At 27.3% G+C, this 10,813-nt stretch overlaps 2 non-coding genes across 2 annotated transcripts; both read right to left on the reverse strand.

Annotated features, from left to right (window-relative positions):
• Nucleotides 1-2,758: 2,758 nt before the first annotated feature.
• Trnad-guc lies at nucleotides 2,759-2,830 on the reverse strand. The gene has a single exon. It is a non-coding gene; the product is annotated as a tRNA-Asp (tRNA).
• Nucleotides 2,831-3,052: 222 nt separating this feature from the next.
• Nucleotides 3,053-3,124, reverse strand: Trnad-guc. The gene has a single exon. It is a non-coding gene; the product is annotated as a tRNA-Asp (tRNA).
• Between the last annotated feature and the right edge of the window lie 7,689 nt (nucleotides 3,125-10,813).

Genomic DNA, 10,813 nt, shown 5'->3' on the forward strand with positions numbered 1-10,813 from the left:
CTCAGCCCGAAATATTTTTCTGGGTCCGCCCCTGATTTAAAAATTTTTAATTAAGAAAAAGAGCAATTTTTTAATAGTCAGTAATGTTTTAGTATTGATTTAAAATGGATTATTAAAAACTAAACAATTCGAAAAATGTTGAATTTGGATGTGTGAATAACAGATAAAAATGTATTCATTTAGAAAAAATGCGAGTAAGTTGAGGAAATACTTCTAATCTTTTTATTAAAGTTGTGAACCTTTAAAGGATTATGAAAGGTTTTAATATAGCAAAAAAATTGTCTGAAGATTCCTGGTAAAATTTAAAATGATTTTTTCTATTTCGAAAAATTAATTTCAACAGAATATTTAGGAATATTTCAAAACAGTAGCCAATTTTGATAAATAAATAACAATTGAATGGATATGCATTTTAAAAAATAGGGATAAGTTTAAAATATATTTGGAAGTTTTGAACAAGTTCAAAAATAAGTTGAAACTTTAAAGGATGCCATAAAATTTTAAACAAAATATAGATTTTTAAAGTTTTCAAACAACAAATTTAGAAGCTTTTCAAGCATTTTGAAAGGTTTCAAAATATAAACCAAATTTATTTAGATTGCTTACGAAATTGACAATAATTTTTATTTAAAAAAATTAATTCTAAGAGAATATTTAAAAAGATTTAAAAAATTTTCCAAAACTGTACAAATAAAATGTAAAAATTCCAAAACATTTAAAAGAAAATGTAGATTTTTAAAGATTTTAATACAAAATTTGATAAGTTTTCAGGTATTTTAAAACATTTCGAGATCATGATTTTTTTTGGTGGTACCTGGAAATATTTAAAGTGATTTTTCAGTAAGAAAACATACTTTTATAATATTTTAAAAAAGATTTTAAAACAAAATTCCATGTATAAATAACAATTGAACAATTATTCATTTGCAACGACTAAAAATTAAAATAATTCAACTTGAAAATGATAGCTCTCATTTATAAATCATACAAGTTTTGATTCATTAAAACGATTTTCTCATAAAAATAATTTTTTAAGAACAAGAAAAAATCTGCCTCAGCCCGGATTTGAACCGGGCGAAGAATAACTTTAAAATTATTATTAAACTCTCCCCTGAGAGTGGAGGGGAGAGGGTAATGATTTCCCCCCTCCCAAGCCTCACAGTGGGCACAAAATTTGTAGACTTCTTTACGACATCGTTACGACACCTTTACGACATTTCTACGACCTCCTATGTCCGTGTCGTTTCGGTGTCTTTACGATATCGTAAAGACATCGTCAGATCATATGACGTTTTTACGATATCGTAAAGACACCTTAATTACATGGACATAGGATATCGTAAAGTTGTCGTAAAGATGTCGTAACGATGTCGTAAGGACGTCGCCAAATTTTGTGCTCACTGGGCTGCTTCTTTTCGATGCAGATGTGATGCTGCTGTTCATTTGCGGCGACAAAGCATGGCAACTTTTTCGGAATAGATGGGGGGGGGGGGGATTCCCAACTTGTGAGTCGTTGCGGGCATTTTAATGTGTGCTTTTTTAAAAAGTTAAACAAAAGTAATTTATAGGTTAAGTGGTGCCGATTGCAGTTCTGTAATTTTTCTAATAATAATATTGGTTATAATAACTTTGCAGATAATGTGTGTTATACAAGATTTAAGAAGAAATAAACAAGAATGTGAGATACAAGGCTGGTTGGAAGGTGGTCCGAGCAGTATTGGTAATATTTTAATTCCTAAAAAACGTAGAACTTTGAGTTTTGAACTGAATAGTTTTTTTATTTGGGCATTTCACACTTAAAATTATGCGAGTTTTAGGATTTGCAATTAAAATTTCTACAATTTTGATGAATTCAATTTGAAACTTTCAATTCGAAACAGCATTTTGAAATTGCTCAAAGAGGTTAATGAACATTATTTTTACAAAAGCGTAAGTATTTAATAATAAATGTTACAGACAATTTTTATAAATCGTTAGTTTTGTAAATATCACTGGAACCTTCATGTAAGGTTCCAAATTTTTTAATTACATGAATTTGATAACATCTTAATTTCACATTATTTTATCATTCAAATTTAGCGCCGAAATAGGTGGTAACTCTTTCGGCTCTTGGTGACAGTACTTCGGGCATCTTCGTGGATCTCGCAGATATTTCACTTAAAAGTCAGGACATCCCAGTGGGCACAACATATGGCGACGTCTTTACGACATCGTTACGACATCTTTACGACAACTTTACGACATCCTATGTTCATGTCGTTAAGTCATCTTTACGATATCGTAAATATGTCGTATGATTTGAGGATTTCTTTACGATATCGTAAAGACAATGTAACGACGTGGACATAAGATGTCGTAAAGATGTCATAACGATATCGTAAAGACGTCGCCAAATTTTGTGCCCAGTGGGATCTATTTCGAAAAATTTTCCATGCTTTCGTAGCGCACAGTTACTTCTCCTTACAATTACTTCGTGGAAAATTCACAGGGGCCGTAATTAGGAAACGGCACTAAAATGTACTAAAAGGCACTAAAATCTCTGCATAGCCTTCATTTATTTTTGTTCAAAAATGATGTATTTTACCCTTTATACTTAAAATAACTGTAAATTAGCGAACAAATTCTATAAGACCTAACCAAGTGTCGTTTATTTTTTGAAAAAAAGTTTTAATTACGTAAATTTTGGAGAAAAAAGGGATAATAAAAGAGACATAGGGACCGAAAAATGTTTACATTAAAAAAAAAAAGTAAAAAAATTCTCTCCGGCGGGGAATCGAACCCCGGTCTCCCGCGTGACAGGCGGGGATACTTACCACTATACTACCGAAGAATGTGCAAGCGAGGATCCCTGCATGGCCTTAATTTAGTTTTGTCGAAAAATGATGTATTTTACTCTTTATACTTAAAATAACTGTAAATTGGCAAACAAATTCTGTAAGACATAACCAAGTGACGGTTATTTTTTGAAAAAAAGTGACAATTACATCAATTTTGGAGAAAAGAGACCGAGGGACCGAAAAATGTTTACATTAAAAAAAAAAAGTAAAAATTTCTCTCCGGCGGGGAATCGAACCCCGGTCTCCCGCGTGACAGGCGGGGATACTTACCACTATACTACCGAAGAATATGCAATCGTGGTTTTCGAGCCACTAGAAGATCTTTTTTTTTTTAGTGTTGATAATTATTTATCTTGAAGGCTCTCATGGCTCTAAATTTTGCGGATTAACAGTTTAATTTTTACACCATTTTATTTATATCCGTAGAGTGACAGTTATTATTATTTTTACTGAAACCAAAAATAGAATAATTAAATTTGTTGTTAAGAAATGAATGTTTAAGCAAGAACAATAAAGAACAGTTGAATTTTGGAGAAAAAATTTTATTTAACAAAGAGTTTAACTATTAACCACGTATTGCAAATTTCAACTAAAAACATAAATTTTCAACTAAGAAGATTAATTTTTTATCAAAATTTAGTCAAAAACGTAATAGTTAATTTTTCACTTAAAAAATTGATTTAAAAAAACAAACTTATTTAAAAGAAAATAGTTAAATTTTCAAATAAAGTATGAATTTTTATGAAAATAATTAAAATTTCAATCAAGTAGTTAGATTTTGCTGTAAACTGTTGTATTTCTAACAACAAAATTGATTTGGTACCAGAAAAGACCAATCTGTCACCAGATATATAAATTTTTAATTAAAAAAGAGATATTTTCAACTAAACCGTGGAATCTTCAACTAAAAGATGTAAATTTGATACCAAACGTGGGATATTTAAATAAGCAATTAAAAAATGGTCTTTAATTAAAACATTAATTTTAAACAAAATATGTCAATTCTCAACAACAAAAATGTATTTTTAGGAAAGGAGTTATTGAAAAAATTTATTTAGAATTCAAAAATTAAAATAGATTTTACAAATTTTAGTTTTAATCTTTTAATATCTCAAATTAATTAATTTAAAAAATTATATTGAATATAAATTTTTAGATTTAAAACAAGTAGTTGAATTTTCACATAAATCGTTGAAATTTTAACTATAAAAGATACATTTTCAACCCAATGGTTCGATTTTCAACTAAAATTTCATTTTCTACCAAAAAATACGATTCTCGAATTAAAAAATGTAAGCCAAAGACGAAATAATTCAATTTTAAGTTCAGAAAATTAATTTACGAAAAACTAACTGTACCAATTAAGATTTTAATTCTAAATTTCCTTGGAAATTTGGTTTGAAATTACACTTATTGGCTAAAAGTGAATTTGTTGTTAGTGAAAATTTAAATATTAAAAAAAAAATCAATTAATTTTTAACAAAATTGTTCAAATTTAAACCGAAAAGGACGAATTATCTATAAATCGGTTAAATATTCGCTAAGGTGGTCCAAGAATCTAAAAATTTGAGAAATATTTGTAATATATATATTTTAAAATGTTTTATTAAAATTAATTTTTTAAAATAAAAAACATTTTCAGCGGTCACCCTGGAGAGAGAGAGAGAGAGAGAGAGAGGAAGAAATTTCTTTATGAAAATATTCGAAAATATTTTTGACGGTCAATGAAATAAAAAATTCGAATTCTAAAGCTAAATATGTTTCCATTTAAAGTAATAAAAACTGAGTTGCAAAGCATTTTAAGCAATTTTAGACTAGAAACATTTAAAATTGAACGATTACATTTAAAATTTTATTTTCATAAACTGAACATTTCTTAGATTAGAAATTAATTAATTTTTATAATTTTTTAAAATCCCTTAAAAAAGCTTCACCATTTTGTTTCAAAATTTTTAAAAATCTACATGTTTTACATTTTTTCACATTTTTAATTATATACATTTTTTCAGAACTTCTAAACTTCTTTTGAAATAATTCGAATTTTCCTAAAAATTTTGTTTTAAATACTAATGAATTTAAAAAATGTCTTTAAAATTTTCCAAATTTATGTTTGACAATTTAAGAAATCTTTTTAAATCTTTTTAAATATTCTCTTAAAATTAATTTTTCAAAATAAAAATCCACAACTTTCGAGCATTACACCAAGAGAAGATAGTTATAAACAATAATAAATTGTTTAAACAATTATTATTGTGACTTGCATTGATTATTATCTCTCTATGTGCAAATTCTACAAAAAGTTTAAGATTTTAGAAAAAATTGGTCCTTTTTACCACTTATTTAAGAGAAGATAGTTATAAACAATAAAAAAATGTTTAAACAGCTATGTTTGTTAACTTGCATTATTTATTACTTTACTAAGTAAAAATTGGGTAAAAAGATAAAAATTTTAGAAGAAGCCGAAACTATCTAGTAATAGTAAAGAACAACATAGTTAATAACAATAATAATTTGTTTAAATAATTATTTTTTCACATGCAGTAATTGTTAACTCACTCTAAATGAAAAGTGGACAAACAAATGATGATTTCAGAAAAAATCGCAATATTCTAGCATTATTCAAATTGAATATTATGAGCAATTTTAATAAATTCCTTAAAAAAAGAATTTTGTTAACTTGAATTAATTATTTACGCCACTCTACTTGAAAATTACACAAAAAGTGGAAAATTGACGGAAATATTTCAATTTTTTAGCATTATTCTATGAGAATATTATTGAGAATAAGAATAAATTGTTAAAAATATTATGTTGTTGGAAATTCTTTTTTTTAAGATTCATAATTGTATTTGAAAATTAATTTTGTTTTGTTTGAAATTGTAACTATTTTGTCTGAAAATTCGTGTTTTTCTTTGTTTGGAAATTCTTTTTTTTACTAACAATGTAAGTAATCCATTTTTTGTTAAAAATTGACAGTTTTTATTAAAAATTAATCTTCCGGCTTAAAAAGTCATCTTTTGTCTTGAAATATTTTGTTGAAAATCTTTTTTTCAAGATTATTCATTTTATTTACAAATTCTTTTCTTCTTATGAAAATGTAAATATTTTGTTGTAAATTTCTTTTTTTTAAGAATTTTTAAAATAATTTTCTTTGGTGAAAATCCATCCTTTTTATTGAAATGCAACTGTTTGGGTGAAAATTAATCTAGTTTGATTGAAGATTTAGCAATTTGCTAGATAATTAAATTATTCGATTGAAAATTAACTCTTTTGTTAAAAATTAAACCATTTTTATAAAAATTTAACTTTCTGTAAAAAATGAACATTTTTGCTAAAAACCTTATTTTCGGATTAAAAATTCATTTGTTTTGTAGATAATTCGTCCTTTTGGCTTTAAAATTCAACAATTTTATTGAAAATTGTTGTATTCTGTTCAAAATTCGTGTTTTTGGTAGAAAACTATTCTTCTTGCTGGAAAATTTAGCTTTTTGCTTCAAAGTTTCATAATTTGTTAAAAAATACATCGTTCTAGTTAAAAATTCAACTACCTTTTTAAAAGTTGAACTAGTTGTTAAAAATCCATATTTTTTTTAAGATTCACCTTCTTGATAGAAAATGGAACTATTAAATTTTCAGAAAATTAAACTTCCTGGTTAAAGAATCATCTATCAGGTTAAACTATTTCTTTGAAAATGTAATGAAATTGTTAAAAGTCCTTTTTTTAGAATTAATTTGTTCAACTACCTGTTTCAATTTTGGTTAAAAATTGATATTTTCTCTAGTTGAAAATCCATGTATTTTGTTAAAAATGTATCCTTTATAGCTAAAACTGCAACTTTTTTTATTATAAATAAAATAACTGTACGTAATTTTTAGCTTTCAGAAATGTTTTGCTAATTATTGCTAGTAGAATTATTCGGCAGGACATTCGAAAACTTAATTTTTTAAATTCCCTGATTTTTCCTCAAATAATTTTTGATTTTGTTTTATCATTTATATTGAAATACCAGCATTTTAATATTGTAATACTTTTCATATAGGATCTTTTCTAAACAGAATAAAGCAGTATTTCAGATAAAAATTTAAAATTTGGAAATCGATTTATTCATTTTAAACAAAAAATTTCTTTTCTAATATAAAAGATGGCCTTTTAACAAATTACTTGAATTTTTAACAAAATAATTAATGTTTCAACATAATAATGAAAATTACAACCTAAAAAGATAAATTCGCAACAAAAAAGTTTCATAGTTTATCTTTTCATAAAAAATATGTAATTTATACAAAAAAGGATTTTAAAACCAAAAAGACGAATTTTCGAAAAATAAAGGTTATTCACTCAAGGAAGAAATAAAATTCTATATAAATTGTTTAATCCCCAAACCAAAAGACGAATTTTCCCTACGAAAATTGAATTTTGAAACGAAAAACATTATTATTTAAAATATCAATTTTAAACCAAAAAACGGCTTTTCCACTAAACAGTTGAATTCTCAACCAAATATGTATATAAATAAATTTTTACCAATGTAGTTTAACTTTTCCCTAAGTGGTTGAATTTCCACTAAAAAAATATTAATTTTCAACTAAAAATAGAAATCTTCAACTAAAAAATTATATATATTCATAATTAAGATGAATTTTTAACCATAAAGTTGCATTTTCATTAATAAAAAATAAAATTTTTACTTAAACAGATGAATTTTTATATCAAAAAATAAATTTTAAAAATGTAGTTTAATTTCCTGCTAAGAAAGATTCGAGTTGACTTTTGAAGATCAAAATGTAAATGTTTTAACCAAAAATAAGTTTCTGAGAAAAAAAATGAATTTAAAATTTTTTTAAATCATTATTTCAATAAAAAAGGATTAATTTTTAACAAAATAGATAAATTCACTACCAAACAGTTGCATTCTTAGCCAAAAAAAGATGTAACTTTTACTAAAATAGATGATATTTCAAATTAAAAGATAAATTTTCAAAAAAAGTGTTGAATTTTCATCCAAAAAGATTTCAGTTACCTTTTTGACACCAAAATAAAAATTTTAAACAAAAACTATCTTTTTACGAAACAGTATAATTTTCAAAAAAAAAAAAACAGTAGAATTTTGAACTAAGAAGTATGATTTCTTAACAAAATATTTATTTTCAGCCAAAAACTTGCATTTTAATTCAAGAAAGATAAAATTACTCCTAAAACCGATGAATTTTTTAATTAAAAGGAAATTAAAATTTTCAACAAAATAGTTTAATTATTCTTTTGGGGCTAAAGGATGTGAGAAATTAACCAGATATAGTAATAGTTGAATTTTCATCCAGAAAAGATTACAGGTCTATTTTTCACAACAAAAGATTAAACTTAAGCAAAAATTAGATTTTTTACGAAATAGTTAAATTTTCAACAAAGCGGCAGAATTTTTAATCAGAAAAAGTGTTGAATTTTAACCATACCATTGCGTTTTCATTCAAGAAATATGAACTTTCTTCTAAAACAGTGGAATTTAAAAAAAAACCTTTAAAAAATAGTTAAATTTTCATACAGTTCACTTCCCAACACCAAAATAAGAATTGTAAACAATGAGTTAATTTTTGGCTAATTTTTTTAAATTATAATGACTTTTCAAAAAGATTGTTTGTATTCAACCAAACAGTTGAATTTTAGTTCAAGAAAAATTAGAACTTACTAGAACCGGTGAATTTTTAAATCAAAAAGACAAATTTTCAACAAAAAACAGAGTTGAATATTCATCCAAAAAGATTTTAATTGGCTTTTTAATACACAAAAACGAATTTCAATTTTTTCCAAGAAAGAGGCAATACTTCTACTAATAAAGATGAACTTTTAAGTCAAAAAGACAAATTTTTAGAAAAAATAGTTTTTATCCAAAAAATATTTCAGTTGACTTATCAGCAGCAGAATATGAATTTTAAACAGAGGGTTAAATTCTCACGCAAAGAGTTGAATTTTCAACCCAAAAACACGAATTTTTAACAATACAGTTGATTTTCCAACCAAAAAGGATGTCTTGGTAAGAAAATTGTTAAATTTTCAGGCAAATAATAAAATTTATAACTAAAAAGATAATTTTTCCAGGAATCTGTATTATCATTAGGGAATAACAGCATTTTTTAACGTCTTTACAGCCTAGAGTAGCTTAATGGGAAGCCAACCAACCGGCAATCTTAAGTTCTGTTGTTCGATTCCCAGGAAGATCTTTTTTTTATAAAACATTTATTTAAAAAAAATTATTTCTCAGCTCCATCAAGTGTGTAAAAGCGTTAAGAAATTCTGTTATTCTCTGATGATAATACAGATTCCTTGAAAAATTTGATTTGTAACACCTTCTGAAAAAGGGTTCTTCTCTCATCTCTCTATTAGCTTAATGGGAAAACATCTGACCAGCAATCGGAAGTCCTAAAGTTCGATTCCCAGCGGAGCGAGAGGAGAAGATAATTTTTAAGAAAAAATTCAATTTATAAAAAGATTATCTGCAGGAGAAAGTTTTTGCGAATTTAAAAAAAAAGCTACGTTCGTAAGTTAGTACTGGTTAGGAAATTTTAATTATTGAGTGATGGCTAACGTATAGTCTAAAATAGTAAACTAATAAATAGTAAATAATGTATAGTATATATTCCTTTAAACCACAAAAATTGGGTACTCGCAGATTTTTGTGCGTATTTGATCTAGACCGGGTGACTGCAGCCAGGCATTCACAATAGCCAGAGTGCTGCATTTTACAGGCGCTAAGAGAACTGCATTTTTTATACAAGAAAAAGACAACTAGAACATTTTCCGGAAAAATTTGCATGTCAAAGCCTATATTAATTTCATTTAAATTATGCAGTAAAAATATTACAATAAACAATTTATCCTTGCAGAAGAGTTATGGATCTTGTGAAACCCCAAGTCGTTTGAAGCACCTTAATGTGGTACCGGCCGTTGCACCCTTAGAAAAAATGGACTTCGAGCCGAGCTTAGTATGTAAAAAGAACCGCTAGGCTTCGCGAATGGGAAAAAAAGAAATCGGATATTTTTAGGATCGGGAATGAATTACATGGCATTGGTAAAAAATTGAACCACTGAGCTGTAACTGGCAGTCGTCTGGACAGCTTACAAAAGGACGCTAATCAGTGCAGCTCATCGCGATCGCTAATCAGGGCTTTTCACATCCACCTGAATCGGCTAACAACGTTGGTATGATTATAATAAGCGATCGCCTGAACACTCGATGCTTGCCAAACTGGAAACTTTTCTGCCAAGTGGAATTAATGAGTCCCACGGGTGATTGACGCTATTATCAGTCCTCGCGGAGTGAACATTTTTACTGTCTTTTTGAAAGCGAACTCTTTAGGTGCATCGAACTTTTTTGCGTCTGCGGATCACCTTTGCGAAATCCATCATAAACAGGAAGATTGAGTGTTTTAATGCCATGTGACGAGTGGGTCACGTGACCAGATTTCTACCTTACCGACACATTTGGTATTTCCCAAATTATTTTCACACAAAGCGCCGGATCGAGTTGAACATTTGAGGAGTTCTGAACGAGAAGGCGACAGGCGCTCGAGAGCGAGTAAAAGTAGTGTCCAGTTTTTCTCTCGGGCTGCAAATTTTCCAGTAAATAAATAAAAACTAATTAACAAATTTTTTTTTGAGTTTTATTCGTGACACTCTAGCGGAGGCTACAGTGTCCAAAAAGGTTCAAAAGTTAATTTCCAATGTTTTTTTTAATCCGAATGAAAAACCACGTTTTTAGACTTTCACATTAAAAAAGTGAGTGAGGAAGTTTGAGCTACGACAAACTTCAAGCGAACGAATTTTCCGCCAATGTATTGGCCAAATTTTTGGAAAATCTAAATTCGATTTGATTTTTAGTTCTATAATTACAGCGAGTTTATTACGAGCTCGCGAAGCGACACCACAGGATTTTTCAGGGGACGCCGCCGGAACGCTGACTAGTGCGAGCGAGTGGACAAAA

The sequence above is a fragment of the Belonocnema kinseyi genome, chromosome 10 (genome assembly GCF_010883055.1).
Source record: "Belonocnema kinseyi isolate 2016_QV_RU_SX_M_011 chromosome 10, B_treatae_v1, whole genome shotgun sequence".
In the NCBI taxonomy this organism is placed as follows: domain Eukaryota; kingdom Metazoa; phylum Arthropoda; class Insecta; order Hymenoptera; family Cynipidae; genus Belonocnema; species Belonocnema kinseyi.